The following is a 16,988-nucleotide window of genomic DNA, read 5'->3' as shown; positions in this document are numbered from 1 at the left end:
CCTCGTTCCCTCTCCCCCATGAATGCATAGTCTAAGGGGAGTCCGTAGAGGAAGTTGTAAGTTCTTGTGCTTTTGTGTTCAAAGTTGCATGCCACTCAAAATATAAGCATTATGTTTAAAGTCTAACATACAAAGAACCACGAAAATGGAATCTATTCTCAAGAGAAAAGAAAATAAATTGAGCCCTATGCTGAGATAAACCAGATGTTGAAATGAACAAACAATGATTTTAAAGTTGTTATTATAACTATGTTCAGTGAAGTCAAAGAGCATGCTTTCTATGAATAAAAATCCGAGCAGAGAAATAAGAAATCATGGAAAAGAAATAGATACAAAAGAGGGAATTCTGTACCTAGAAATATATAATCTTATATTTTAAAGAAACAGCTTGATGGATTTAATGGGTGAAATGAATTATAAAGAAGAGTGTAACAAATTTGACAATAGAAAGTATCCAAGTTGGATAACAGAAAGAAAGAAAATTACAAAAGAACAGGAAGCCCCAAAGGATCTCTTAGAGAATATCAAACAGTGCAACATGCAAACTTGATGAAAGACAAAAATTTGCAGAAACAAGCTGTTAAGTGAATAGCAAGAATCATAAACCCAAAACTCTGTGTTACCACATATCAATGTCAAATTGTCCAAACTGTTAAAAATATTGATTTCAATATACTTTCAGAGTAAGACAAATTAACCAAAAATAAAATTGGTGAGAATATACAAAATACTAAATACCAGAATTTAAAGTTAATATAATAGATATATATGTATAAAATGCACATCAAATAATAAAAAGTAGACATTATTTTATGTACACTCAATCAAAAATATTGGCTACACATTGACCTAAAAACACTCAAACTACTTGTAAAGACTTCATACCATGTAGGATTACACCTCTAATGATTATTCTGCATAAGTTGAAATTAATACTTAAATGATTTTTACTTATACTAATTAAAATAAAAAACACTTTAAGCAGTTGTTTGTCTTGAAAGAAAAGCAAAGTGAAAAAAGTGAAAAGCACAGTATCAAAACTTGTGTGTTTCTATAAGGTTGTTGTTAAGAGAAATTTATATATTTAAAACATTTATTAAAAAAATAAAACAAAGGACTAGAGCAATAGAACAGTGGCTAGTATGCTAGTATTTTGCATGGTTTACCTAGGTTGATCCTGACTCCCCAGATGGTCTCCTGAGCTCAATCAGGAATTATCCACAAGGATAGAGCCAGGATGTGGTGAGAAAGGGACCCTCCTTCACTGCTGGTGGGAATGCTGACTGGTTCAGCCCTTTTGGAAAACAGTATGGATGATTCTCAAAAAATTAGAAATTGAACTCCCATTTGATCCAGCAATACCATACCTGGGAATATATCCCAGAGAAGCAAAAAAGTATAGTAGAAGTGACATCTGCACTTTTTTGTTCATTGCAGCACTCTTTACAATAGTCAGAATCTGGAAAAAACCTGAGTGCTGAGAACAGATGACTGGTTAAAGAAACTTTGGTACATTTACCCAATGGAGTACCATGTAGCGGTTAGAAAAGATGAAATCATGAAATTTACATAAAAGTGGTACTACATGAAAAGTATGTTAAGCGAAATGAGTCAGAAAGAGAGGGATAGACATAGAAAGATTGCATTCATCTGGGGAACATAAAGTAACGGGGTAGGAGACTAACACCCAAGACTGGCCGAGATTAGTACCAGGAATTTTGCTCCATGGCTTGGAGGCCTGCCACACATGCTAGGGGAAAAGGCAGCTCAGATAGAGAAGGGAGCACCAAACAAAGGGTGTTGGGAGGATCCTCCCAGGATGGGAGAAGCTTGCTGAAAGTAGGCTATAGACCAAACATGATTGCCACTCAATGCCTCTTTTGCAAACCACAACACCCAAAAGGAGAGAGAGAACAGAGGGGGAATGCCCTGCCACAGAGGCAGGGTGAGATGGGGGGATGGGGGGTGGGAGGGACACTGGATACCATGGTGGTGGGAAATGGGCACTGGTGGAGGGATGGGTATTTGATCATTGTATAATTGAAACCCAAGCACAAAATTTGTAAGTCTACAATTGTACCTCATGGTGTCTCACTAATAAAAGTTGAAAAAAAGTAAAAGACTGCCAAGGGTGCCAATCCCCAAAGACATTAAAGCACCTCAAGAAAGGGATGGCAGTTCATTACTAAGTCCACCATATTCAGAATCTATCACCAACAGTTAAGGATGATTATTACTCAGAGTTTCCTCTTCATCCTTCCATGATAGACCACCTTTTGACCTTGATTGCGTCCTGTACCACCCCTGCTGGTTAGTCCCTTAATCTCATGCCAGAGCAACCTCATTTTCATGATTTTCCACTATGTTTCTCCTTGGAATATCCATGGGGTTTTCAGGGGAGTTATATGGAACTGAAAAACACTGACTTAGACCAATCCTGGAAAGTTCCCTCCTCCCAGGTTGAAAAAATTCATTCAATATAGCTGAGCTAATTGAGAACAATGATGCAAGCTATATAGGAACTTAGGTAGAATGTCACAATAGCATTGACCTTTACAGTTTTGATGTACAATCCCAACTCTCACCATAGTCCTAAAGAGAAATTTACCTATAGAATAAAATAATGATACATGTTATGTCAATCCCATGTTTGTGTGTCATTAAATGTATAACTTCTCTACAACTAGAAATAACTGAATTGCTAACACTGAGTTAATCCAGGTTTTATCATAGCAAGGAAATATTCAGTCATTAAATTTTCTAAGTGAAATTTTTATAATTAGATAAATTAGTATTTTACAAATGTATTTTGAACATCTCAAAAAATCATCACAAAGCTTCAGAGGCTGGAGATATAGCATTGTGGGTAGGTTGCTTGCTCAATCCCTGACATCCCATTGGTCTCCTGTGCACCACCAGGAGTGTTTCTGGTTGCAGATTCAGGAGTAAGCTCTGAGCATTGCTGGGTGTGCCCTGCCCTCTCCCCAAAAAACTTTTTGTTGTTTACCTAATAGTAAACTACATCATATTGATAAATTTGTTACATATAAGCATCTTTTTATTTCTATAATAAACTCAACTTAGTGGTGGTATTTGTTTTTTTTTAAAAACAATACATTGCTGTACTTAGTTAGCTAATATTATATTTGGTATTTATGAGTTTGTAAAGAGTTACATTTATATTATTGATCTATAACTCTCTCTTTTATGTTTTAATGATTTCCATGCTTCAAAATGTATTAATAAGATTTAAGTTCATTTTTATACTTTGAGACAGTTTAGATAGGATATGCAGATATCCAATTTTGGAGTCTCTGTGGGATTGAACAGAAAAACTTCTAGTCCTCTGATCATTTTCCTTTAGGTGATATAGTTTGTTAACAACTTTTAATGTTGAATAATGTGCTACTACTCCTATTTGAGTTTCAGTTCCATTTAGTTTGTCTACTTCATCTGGAACTAGTTTAGATAACTTAACTTAGAAATAATTTCAAGATATTTTCACTGAGTTACAAATTTAAAAAAAAAACACCAAAATACCCAATTCTGTATGTCAGATTCAAGTATGGGAATCAAGCAGGGACATATTAGGTTATTGGTACAGATTTTGTAAATCGACAACAGAGTGAACTTGTTATAAAACAAACTCTTCATAGTATTTATCAAAAAAACTTTCATTAAATAAACAGAGTATTGCACGCTAAAATCAAAGTACATTTTCTCTACTTTGCTTAGGATTAATCAGAAAAACACCATATCCCAACCTTCCTCTAGAAGGGTTCAATTTATGGTTATGTTTTTACATAAATTTTAAGTATTATGTATAACTATTCTACTATACATATAATATTTTTTACAAATAAATAACACAATGGAAAAACTATTCAACAATTGAGTAGTATGTACTATTGCACATATTGCTGTCAAATGTAGATACTACATGTTACGTGTAGAACATGTACTGTGGAATAGTATGATATATTTTTATCATCTCTTGTTCCTTGATTGGAGCATTATTAACCATCTCAAACTACTCAGTTCTTCTTTAATTTAAATTAATTTCACCTTTTTAGTGAATCATTATGAGACATACAGTTACAAAGTTACTCATGATTGGATTCCAGTAATACAATGTTCTAACACCCAACCCTTCACCAGCTTCCAATCAGTTCTGTGACTAATTCTGAGGCATTCAACTCTGTTCAGGAAGCTCCAGTTAATTTACATCTCTCTACCTATCTGATACCACCCTACTTTGACCCACCCCAATTCTAACAACCATCAGCATAAAAATTGTACACACTTTCAACTTCAATTACTAGATCGCCAAAAAAGAACTCTGACTCCTTTTGTAAAGACTCACACTAAAGTGACTGTCAAGTTCAAGTTGTTCTAGAGGCCTGAAATGGTGTGCAGATATGCAATTGAATCAATGTATGAAAAGATACTCAGAACCCAAGAATTGAGGTTCTTGGAAAGCTAAAATTATTGGGCCAAGACATAAATGCAGTCGTATTTTGATCACTTGATCACATGACATCTCGTTACTCATTGATTTGCTCGAGCAGGTGCCAGTAACTCTCCATTTGTCCCTGTCATGTGCTAGTGTAGCCCAATGATGTCTGATCGCTCCAGAAACATGAAGAGCCTCAAACTGATTGTTCAGGGTCTTGAGGAAGAAGACTGACCATCTAGTAGGTGGATGGCCACGTGATATTTTGATATCCTGTGAAATCCAGTTGGTAAGAGCTCTAGTCCAGCAGCTGTCTCCAAATCTCATTATGTGTCCAGTCCATCTGATTTTCGACACCTTGGCAAATGAGACAGCGTCCCTGATTCTTGACCATTGATGGAGGTCAAAACTCCGGATTCTTTCTCTCATTTGAGTGAAGCGTGATACTCCAAGCATAGCTCTTTTGATCCCTCCTTGGGAGACCTGAGTAGCGTTCTCATCCTGTTTTCATAGGGTCCAGGTCTCTGAGGCGTATGTTAATGCAGGAAGAACAGTGGAATTGAAGAGATGTCCCCAGAGCCGGAGGTTTTTCATCCTCTTAGCTACTTCTTCAATGCTCTTGAAGGCATTCCAAGCTGCTCTCTTCCTCCTGTGCAACTCAGGTGCCAGGTTATTTGTCATGTTGACTTCTTGACCTAGGTACACATAACTGTTGCATTCGGAGATGGTTGTTCTGTTGAGAGCGAATGGAATGTCAGGAACGAGACTGTTTCTTATAAACATTGTCTTTGTGAGATTCAACTGTCGTCCGACCTTTCCACACTCATGGTCTAAGTCAGCCAACATTTGTGCTGCTTGGCTGATGTTTGGTGTTATAAGAATGATGTCATCAGCAAAGCGGAGGTGGTGTAGTTGCTGACCGTCTATCTTCACTCCCATTCCTTCCCATTCCATTTGTTGCATCATGTTCTTGAGGGTGGCATTGAAGAGTTTCAGTGAAATGGTATCACCCTGCTGAACCCCTCTCTTGACATGGATGATCACTTCTTTGTAGAATGGAGAGATCCTGGTAGTGAGTCTGTAATACAGCTCACAGAGGATCCTGATGTATTGAGTTTGAATGCCCTGCTTGGCTAGGGCTTCAATGACTGCTTCCATCTCAACAGAATCAAAGGTCTTCTTTAAAGCAATGAACTTTAGATAGAGTGGCATCGTGAACTCCCGAGAAACCTCAATAAGCTTGATTATCGTGTGGATATGGTCAATTGTGCTGAATCCTTTTCAGAAACCAGCTTGCTCGCATGGTTGTCCTTCATCTAGAGTTCCACCAATCCTATTTAGGGTGACTCAAGTGAACAGCTTGTAGATGACAGACAACATGCAGATTGGGCGATAGTTGCCAATATCGTGGATGTCTCCCTTCTTGTACAGTAAACAGTCCTGCTGGTTTTCCATTGGGACAGAACCTTGCATTCAGACAGGTAGCGTGTGAACAGCTGAGCCAGTGTAGATGAGTACCGATGGCAGATTCTTCAGGTGTTCGGGTCTGACCTTGTTGGGCCAGATCCTGTTCGCTTCTTTTCTAACAAAATGGCTCGTCAGATTTCAGAAGGGAGAACGTTGGGAATGACATATTCATCCTGTGGAACTTGGTATGTGGGCAGGTGGATATGGCTATCGAAGAGATCTGAATAGTAGTCATGGATAATTTTCTCCATTGCCCTTCTGGAAGATGTGATAGATCCATCAGGACGTTGGAGGAGAGTCATCTTGTTCTAGTAGTTGGCAAAGGACAGGCGGGTGTTGCAAATGCTTTTCCTGGCTTCTGCTGCATCTGTTAGCACTGCAGCTCTTCTCTCTTTGAGGTCTTCCTTTATCGCTTCTCTGCACTGCTTGTGAGCTTGCAGTTGCCTGAGGCATGTGCCAAGACTTGTTGGCAAATGAGCTCAATAGTTTTCGAAGACACACATTTTATTGTGGTAAATACAATGGGTCTCATTCCCCTGACCCTGAAACAGCCACCAATACGGCAGCATTAAGAAGCATGAGGAAGGAGAGGCTGATTAAATCTCAAGGCCGAACTATACTACCGCATAAAAGCCTCTGGGTTCTGAGATTTGTTTTTGAGTCTCTGGATAATGGCCCTTAAGCAGTTCAATCAGGAACCAGAGAGGCTTTGCCTCCAATTATATAGCTGAGCTGGAGGTGGTTTGTGGGTGTGTCTCCCACACACCTAAGTTTTGGCCATTTGTTTTCTTGGTAAACTTTGCCCCAAGTTTTTGGGGTCTGGCCACAGTTACAGCAACAATTTTGGGGTATCTGGAAGTCTGAAGGCACCATTTCACTGCTGATCCACTCACCTCACAGGTACAGATTGAACTGCTGGTGGCACCATACCCCCGCATTGTTGGTGATTTTTTTTTTCATTCAGAAGTTTTTAATTACTTTTTTTTATATAGCATGCTGAGATCCTACAATATTTGTCCTTTCTCTGAATTCTTTTGCTTGTCAGGATGCCCTCCATCCATCCAATTTGAAGGAGTCTGCAAGATTTTACCTTTTCTTGTAGCTGAGTAATGTTCTGTTGTGCGTGTTTATACTACAACTTTATCTGTTTATGTGTCCATTTGGGGTTTTCCTGAGTATTGTACTTAGCACGGCAGTGAATATAGGAGTGCATATATCATTTTGATGATGTAAAGATAGGATCGAGAAGATCAACTGAAGAATTCCACATCGGGACCCATGGCCTAGAATGGAATGAACAGGGTGAGAGACTGTCTGAGTTCATCATGTCGACCAAGACCATCCATGGTACTCACAATTCCAGAAGGCTGAATCTAAACACTGGATAAGGGAGTCTTCCAATGGACAGTTCCACAACAAAATTGACCACATCATATTCAATCAACAAAAGGTTTTGCCTGACCGATGTTGCTGTTGTCCCAAAAATCCAAAAGGGATTGGACCACCATTTCCTTCATGCAAAATTCTACTTCACAGAGTGGGGAAAAAGAGCTGCAGAGTTTAAGAAGAGAATTCCCAGAATGACCACCAACTGGGAGCTCTTTGGCATTATTGTGGCAATATGGGAAGATGCCGTCGTTGACAATGTTGATGAAGAATACGATCAACTGGGGTTTTACTGGCTTTTTATTTTTTATTTTTTTATAACACACATTACTTTATTCTTATATATATGTATTTTCAGTTCTTTTTTAAGTTTTTTTATTAGTGAAACACCATGAGGTACAGTTATAGACTTACAAATTTTTGTGCTTGGGTTTCAGTTACACAATGATCAAGTACCCATCCCTCCACCAGTGCCCATCCTCCACCACCACAGGTCCCAGCATCCCTCCCACCCCCCCCATCCCACCCTGCCTCTGCGGCAGGGCATTCCCCCTTGTTCTCTCTCTCTTCTTTTGGGTCCTGTGTTTTGCAAGAGAGGCATTGAGTGGCAGTCATGTTTGGTCTATAGTCTCCTTTCAGCATGCTTCTCCCATTCAGGCAGTATCCTCCCAACACCCTTTATCTGGTGCTCTCTTCTCTATCTGAGCTCCCTTTTCCCCTAGCACGTGTGGCTGGCCTCCAAGTCATGGAGCAAAATTCCTGGTAATAATCTCAGCCACTCCTGGGTGTTAGTCTCCCACTTTGTTGCTTTATGTTCCCCAGATGAATGCAATCTTTCTGTGTCTATCCTTCTCTTTCTGACTCATTTCGCTTAACATGATACTTTCCATGTAGTACCACTTGTATGTAAATTTCATGACTTCATCTTTTCTAACCGCTACATAGTACTCCATTGTGTAAATGTACCAAAGTTTCTTTAACCAGTCATCTGTTCTTTGGCACTCAGTTTTTTTCCAGATTCTGGCTATGTAAACAGTGCTGCAATGAACAAACAATTGCAGATGTCACTTCAACTATACATTTTTGCCTCTCTGGGATATATTTCCAGGAGTGGTATTGCTGGGTAAATTGGGAGATCAAATTCTAATTTTTTGGGAATCGTTCATACTGTTTTCCAAAAGGGTTGGACTGGTCGGCATTCCCACCAGCAGTGAAGGAGGGAATTCTCACCACATCCGCGCCAGCACTGGTTGCTTTTGTTCTTGTGGATGTGGGCCAGTCTCTCTGGTGTGAAATGATATCTCATTGTGGTTTTGATCTGCATCTCCCTGATGATTAGTGATGTAGAGCATTTTCTCATGTGCCTTTTTGCCATTCGAATTTCTTCTTTGCGAAAGTTTCTGTTCATTTCCTCACCCCATTTTTTGATGGGTAAAGGTAAAGGCCCTCCCGTTGATCGTCGATTTGCTCGAGTGGGCCCAGTAACGTCTCTATTGGAGACTTTGTTGTTACTGTGTCTGGTATATCCAATACTCTCGGTAGCTTGCCGGGCTCTCCGAGAGGGGCGGAGGAATCGAACTCGGGTCAGCCATGTTGGCTGTGTGCAAGGCAGACGCCCTACCCGTTGTGCTATCGCTCCAGATAGCACAGCGGGTAGGGCGTTCGCCTTACACGCGGCCAACATGGCCGACCCGAGTTCGATTCCTCCGCCCCTCTCGGAGAGCCCGGCAAGCTACCGAGAGTATTCGATATGCCAGACACAGTAACAACAAAGTCTCCAATGGAGATGTTACTGGGCCCGCTCGAGCAAATCGACGATCAACGGGAGGGCCTTTACCTTTACTTTACTTACTATTTTTTGATGGGGTTGGGTGCTTTCTTCTTGTGGAGTTCAACCAGTACCTTGTATATCCTTGGTATCAACCCCTTGTCAGATGTGTATTCGGCGAATATCCTTTCCCATTCTGTAGACTGTCTTTGTATTTTGGTCACTGTTTCTTTTGAGGTGCAGAAGCTTCTTAGTTTAAGATAGTTCCCTTTGTCTATCTCTGTTTTCACTTGCTTTGGCCTTTGGACTTTTCTTGCCCCCTTATCAAAGATTAGATGATCATATGCTTGGGAGGAGATATCAGTATATTCAACTCTGTTCCATTGGTCTGCAGCTCTGCCTTTGTTCCAGTACCATGCTGTTTTAATTATTACTGGGTTTTTAAAAGTCCCATTTTACTGCTTTGAAACGTTATCCTGTTGGGGCCATGCCTCGTGGTTCTCAGAGCTTACTCCTGTCTCTGTGCTCAGGATAACTACTGGCAGTGCACAGGGAACCATATGCAGCACTGGAGACTGAACCTTGGTTGACTGAGCACAAGGCAAGTGACTTAACTCCTGTACTACTCTCCAACCCCCTAAATGCAGTCCTTTAATATATAAAATATCTTAATAAGTAAGTAAGTAAAGGCCCTCCCGTTGATCATCGATTTGCTTGAGCGGGCCCAGTAACATCTCCATTGGAGACTTTGTTGTTACTGTGTCTGGCATATCGAATACACTCTGTAGCTTGCCGGGCTCTCTGAGAGGGGCGGAGGAATCGAACTCGGGTCGGCCATGTTGGCCGCTTGTAAGGCGAATGCCCTACTGCTGTGCTATCGCTCCAGCCCAATATCTTAATATACATTATAAATAAAATATATATTTATGCAATGGATATCCATATTCTTTTCTTTTCCTTTTTGAATCACATCTGGAGATGCTCAGGGGTTACTCCTGGCTCTACACTCAGGAATTACTCCTGGTGGTCCCCGGGGGACCATATGGAATGCTGGGAATCAAACCTGGGTCAGCCACATGCAAGGCAAACACCCTACACGCTGTGCTATTGCTCCACCCCCCATATTCTTAAATGCAAGCAACTTTGAGAGAGAGAGAGAGAGAGGGCAAAAGAGAGAAAAATATGATCAAGAGAAGGTACATATAGAAGTGGGAAATCATACACATGGAAATATTTTTGCCTTTGAATTGAAAAATGTTTTTCAAATTTTAATAGCTTTTAACTTGAAGATTAGAGCAAAGAGAAAGATTCTTTTGAAGGCCATGGGCAAGGGTCCAAACAGAACTGTTAGGGAATATCAGTGGCGAGATGAAAGTTCCAGGGCCATCTGTATGTCACTGTGCCCTCTGGCAGTCCTGGGAGGGGCTGGAGGAAGGTGGCATCCTGTGGCAGCTTATTTTATGGTGGATCTAAAACTGTTGGAGACGACTCTGGGGACCATATTTCACCACCTGGCCTTTAGTGCCCTGCAGTCTGTTGGCTGGTGGCCACCAGAAAGTTGAAAGGCCAGGGAACAACTGTGACTGCTCCATCTCGTGCTTGGTGCTTTGGGGTATTACAGTAATTTTATTTTTGGAAACAGTCTCAGAAGTGGAAAAGCCTACTCCTGTGGTGTCCTCATTTCTTCCATGAGTACAAATAGAAATAAGATAGAAAGTTGATCACTGGTGATTTAGGCGGATACAGCCAAGATGGTATAGAGTCAAAAATAAACTCTGAGAGATTAGTGTGTAAAGGTGACAAGGAGAGTGCCTCATGCCTGGGGGAAATCAGTCTCTCAGTGAATAAAGGTGTTGACTAGCTTAAAGTGTAGTCAACTGACTGTTCACTGTCCATTGTTCATCTGTGAGAAATGAGGCTCTAGAGTTCAGGACAAATATTACCAGAGTTGTATGTGGGATTATAGGGAATCATATATCTGACTTCATTTTGGCATGAGATCTCAAGGGACAACCCATGATCATACTTCAGATCCTTGCAGAAAAGTAAAACCTTGAAGCAAAATAGAATACTGACCTGGTGGCAAAAACAGAATGTCACATTGGAAATTTTCTACTTATTTTAAGAGCTATAAGTAGGATTACTGGGAACAGACAGAATTCTGAGATATTACCTGGAATGTTGGGCTGGAGCGATAGCACAGCGGGTAGGGCATTTGCCTTGCACTTGGCTGACCCAGGTTCAATTCCTCCACCCCTCTTGAAGAGCCTGGCAAGCTACCAAGAGCATTTCACCCACATGGCAAAGCCTGCACAGAAAATCCTGGCAAGCTACCCGTGATACGCCAAAAACAGTAACAACAAGTCTTTTTTGTTGTAAGATGTTACTGGTGCCCGCTCAAGCAAATTGACGAATAACAACAATGGGAGGACAGTACTACACTGCTACAGTGCTACAGTATTACCTGGAACATAAAAAAAAAATCAAGGTCTAGATATGTGGACTCAGGATGCTGCCTGAGTTTACCTAGAAAGTTAGTGATAGAGATGCCCATGAAGCCAGGCCCTCTTAATCTTGATTCTAATAGCCCAAATTCTGATAGTCCATTAGTCTAAACTCTAATAGTTCAATAGTCTAAACTGTAATCATCATTAGTATGATAAAATTTATTGTGCATCAGCTCTGTGCTAAGTGTTGCTGTGGATATGTGAGAGTGTAGAGGGAGAATGGGGAATTGCCAACGGGAAATGGTATATGGTAACTCTGTAATATTTTACGGTTTATAAAACTCTGGCGAAAGCATTGAATAGATATTATCTCATTAAATTTCGATCATCAAAGAAATTTGAGAAGCAGATGTGCTTAATATTTAAGTGGGTTAGAAAATCAACCGTTAAAAGCAGTTAAGTGACTTCCTTAAAGGGACATAAGAAATAAAGCCTGGACACAACACAGTTGCTCAGTCTGAAAAAACAAAGTAGTATGGTTTAAAAACTAATATCCCGCCCCCATGCACGCCCCTTCCCCTGGGCTGCGCCCCCCACAGCCGGATTGCCCGCCCACCTCATTGCCGTGCAGCCCTCCTCTACAGGTTTGTGGAGAAGCCAGGGAGTATGTCTCTCTGGTGCCCTGCCCGTGCGCCCCTCCCCACATGCCATGCCCCCCACCACTGGTCAGCCAGAGGAGACTTTGGGGAACATCTGCTCTAGTTTCACCCGACTGCCCATTCACCTCTTGGTGCCGCCCTCCTTTACAGGTTCCTAGGTCTGCAAGTCCTTGGGACTGGCTGGAGCCGTGGCCTCCACATAGGGCACAGTGGCCTTCTCAAAAGTGGGCATGACCTTCTCTGAGGGAGCCACAGTTATATTTCCCACTCTCAGCACTCTCAACTCACATCCAAGCCTACATCACCTAATTCTGTGGAAAAAGTCCTGGCCACCTCAACCACAATATAACAATAATCCACTGGACTACTCTAATTCCAACAAAAGACCAGTACACAAAGAAGCTGTACAAGCCCAATATAAAAGAGCACCTCCTCCAATGCTTCACTAGATGCCTGTCATAAGCCACAGAATAATGCCTGAGAGGAAGGACATATTCTAGAAGGGGAGAAGGGTGACCACCATTGACCAATCTTATTCAGAATCCTTTCTCGCAATAAGAGGGAATAGTGCTAGTGAATTCCAAGGTTTTACCTCTAGACAACCACAACAACATGGTTGTTGGGGAAACAGCACAGATATCCACTATGAGGAGAGGATGAAGAGTCCTGAATCCTCAACAGGGGTTACCCACAAATATGTTCTCTCTGATAAAAAATTCTTAGATAAAATGCTGAAGATGTTCAAAGAACTATTCAAAGAATCAGTGGAACAGACATCCAGAAAATTAAAGGAAGAAATGGAAGAATGGATAAACAGAAAATACAGGAAGAAACGAGAGCAGAAATAAAAAAGCTATAAAAAGAAGTGTCACAGATAAAGAATTCGGTAGATGAAATTAAAAACTCAGTGGGTACCCTCAGCAGTAATATCTACAGCCGAAGACAGAATCAGAGAGCTTGAAGATGAGCAACAGAAATAGTATAGGGAACAACAAACAATGGGAAAAGACCTCAAAATAGCTCTAAGGAGAATGAGAGACCTAGGGGATGATGCCAAGAGGAACATTAGAATCATCAGAGTACCAGAAGGATAGGAGGCAACCCCAATGAAAAAGCCACAGTGAAAGAAATCATTGCTGGAAAGTTCCCAGAGTTAAAGAATGCAGATATCCAGATCCAAGGAGCCAGAAGGGTGCCAGCTAACAGAGACCCTAATAAAAACACTCCAAGGCATATCATAGTCAGAATTATGGATGCTGTGGATAGAGACACAATACTGCAAGCAGCTAGGTCAAAGAAGGAAATCACATACAAAGGAGCATCCCTTAGATTTACAGCAGACCTATCAGAGGAAACCCTCCAAGCCCGAAGATAATGGTGGGATATAGTGAAAAAACACAATGAAATGAACACCTCACTGAGAATACTTTATCCAGTTATTTTCTCACTCAAACTCGATGGAACGATTCATCATTTTGTAGATAACAACAGCTCAGGAACTTCAAAGATTCAAAACCAAATCTAAAAGAAGGATTAAAGAGGCTCCTGTAAGATAAGAAGAAAAACACTTATAGGCACAACCAATCCCTACAGAAAGATGGCACAAAATTCCATGACAATAATCTCTCTCAATGTCAATGGTCTAAATGCACCAATCAAGAGACACAGAGTGGCAAAGTGCATCCAGAAACTGAAACCAACATTCTGCTGTCTACAAGAAACTCATCTAAATAGTCAGAGAAAACACAAACTCAAAGTTAAAGGATGGAAAACAAACCTACAAGCAAACAGCTCTCTCAAAAAAAGCTGGAGTGGCCATACTTGTATCCAACAACGTAGATTTCAGGTTGAAAAAGATTAGAAGGAACAGCGAAGGCCATTTTCTATTTATCAAGGGATACTTACAACAGGAAGAAATCACACTTTTAAATGTATATGCACCAAATTAGGGACCAGGTAAATACTTAAAACAATGCTAGCAGATTTTAAGGAGGACACTGCTAGCAACACAGTAGTAGTCAAAGACTTCAACATTGCCTTATCACTTCTGGATAGATCAATAAGAACAAAACTCAGCAAGGAAATATTAGCTTTGAATGAAGAAATAGAATAGAGAGCACTAATAGACATATAAAGGGCTTTACACCCCAAAAAGAAAGAATACACTTTCTTCTCCAGTACACACAGAACATTTTTCAAAATAGACCACATGCTAGGCCACAAAACATACCTCAATGGAATCAGAAAGATAGAAGTAGTATCAACAATCTTTTCAGACCATGATGCGCTGAAGATAAAAACGAATCACACAAATACACCGAGAAACAGTCAAACACCTGGAAATTAAACAACTCAATGTTGAAGAATGAGTGGGTGAGGAAGTCAAAGATGAAATCAAAAGATACCTGGAAACAAATGAGAATGAAGACACGAGCTACCAGAATCTATGGGATGCAGCTAAAGCTGTGTTAAGAAGAAAATTTATAGCTTTGCAACCATTCCTAAGGAAGGAAGAAAGGGCCTACATAGATATCCTGACCTCATAGCTCAAGATATTAGGAAAAGAACAACAAAAGGAACCCAAATTTGTCCAAAGGAAAGAAATAATAAAACTTAGAGCAGAAATTAATGACATGGAAACCAAAGAAACAATCCGAAAGGTCAATTAAACCAAGAGCTGTTTCTTTGAGAAAATAAACAAGACTGATAAAACACTAGCCAGACTCACAAAGAAAGAGAGAGAGAAACCTAATAAACTGAATCAGAAATAAAAAAGGGGACATCACAACAGAAACCAATGAAATTCAAAAGATCATTAGAGACCACTTTGATTGGTGAATTTTTTTAGTATATAACTATATACTTATTTTATTTTTTTATTCTTAATATTTATAGTGAAACACCATGAGGTACAGTTGTAGACTTTAAAAATTTTTGTGCCTGGGTTTCAGTTATACAATGATTGAGTACCCATCACTCCACCGGTGCCATTCCCCACCTCGAATGCTCCCAGCATCTCTCCAACCCCCCAACCCCCTCATACAACTCCACCCCTGTGGCAAGGCATTCCCTTTTGTTCTCTTTCTCTTTTTGGGTGCTGTAGTTTGCAAAAGAAGCATTGAGTGACATTCATATTCAGTCTATAGCAGAGACTACTTTGAGAGTCTGTATGCCACTAAACAAGAGAACCTAGAAGAAATGGATAAATTCATGGATTCCTATAATCTCCCAAGATTGAACCAAAAAGACTTGGGATACCTGAATAGACCCATTTACATCAAGGAAATTGAAACTGTAATACAAAGTCTTCCCAAAAACAAGAGCTCAGGCCCAGATGGATTCGCTAGTGAATTCTTCCAAGCATTTAAAGACCGGCTGCCAGTTCTCAAGCTTTTCCAAGAAATTGAAAAAACAGGAACTCTCCCAAACAGCTCTATGTGGCACATAACTCCCTAATACCAAAAGAAAACAAAGACACCACCAACAAAGAAAACAATAGGCCAATATCCTTAATGAACACAGATGTGAAGATTCTCAACAAAATATTAGCAAATAGAATCCAACAACTCAATAAAAAGATCATACACTATGACCAAGTGGGATTCATCTCGTGCATGCAGGGATGATTTAACATTCGGAAATCAATCAACATAATCCATTATATGAACAAAAGTAAAGATAAAAACCATATGATCATATCAATAGACACAGAGAAAGCTTTTGACAAGATCCAGCACCAGTTTATTATGAAAACTCTCACCAAAATGGGTTTTGAAAGATCTTTCCTCAAGATAGTCAAAGCCATCTATGACAAACCTATGGCAAGCATTATCATCAATGGGGGAAAAAAGGACCTTTCCTCTAAGATCAGGGACAAGACAAGGATGCCCACTATCTGTTCAATATAGTACTAGAAGTACTTGCAATGGCGATTGATTAGGCAAGAAAAAGACATTAAAGGCATCCAGATAGGAAAGGAAGAATTCAAGCTCTCACTATTCGCAGATGATATGATACTATATTTCAAGAATCCTAAATCCTCTATCAAGAAACTCCTAGAAACAATAGACTTGTACAGTAAAGTCGCAGGCTATAAAATTAATGCCCAAAAATCCATGGCCTTATTATATGCAAATAATCAGAGAGAGGAAAGTAACATGAAAAAAAAAACAATCCCGTTCATAATCGTGCACCAGAAAATCAAATATCTCGGAATCAGCCTAACTAAAGAGGTAAAGGATCTTTACAATGGAAACTGCAAAACACTACTCCATGAAATAAAAGAGGATACAAGGAAATGGAAGCATATACCCTGCTCATGGATAGGAAGAATTAACATTGTCAAAATGGCAATACTCCCCAAAGCATTATACAGACTCAATGTGATCCATATAAGGATAACCATGAAAATCTTCAAAGAAATAGATCAAGCACTCCAAAATTCATATGGAACAACAAATACCCACAAATAGCTAAAGCAACTCTTAGGAAAAAGACGTGGGAAGGCATTACCCTCCCCAACTCTACAACAAAGCTGTAATAATTAAAACAGCATGATACTAGAACAAAGGCAGGCCGTAGACCAATGGAACAGGGTGAAATTTCCGTACACACAACCCCAAATCTATGAACATCTAATCTTTGATAAAAGAGCAAGAAATGTGAAGTGGAAAAGGAAAGCCTCTTTAACAAATCGTGCTGGCATAACTGGAAAGCCACATGCAAAAAATGGGCTTAGATCTCGACCTAACACCATGCACAAAAGTCAGATCAAAATGGATTAAAGATTTCAACATCAGGCCCAAATC

This window comes from Sorex fumeus, unplaced genomic scaffold (assembly GCF_029834395.1).
Source record: "Sorex fumeus unplaced genomic scaffold, SorFum_2.1 ptg000006l, whole genome shotgun sequence".
Lineage (NCBI taxonomy): Eukaryota > Metazoa > Chordata > Mammalia > Eulipotyphla > Soricidae > Sorex > Sorex fumeus.
Note: the sequence above shows the minus strand (reverse complement) of the source record.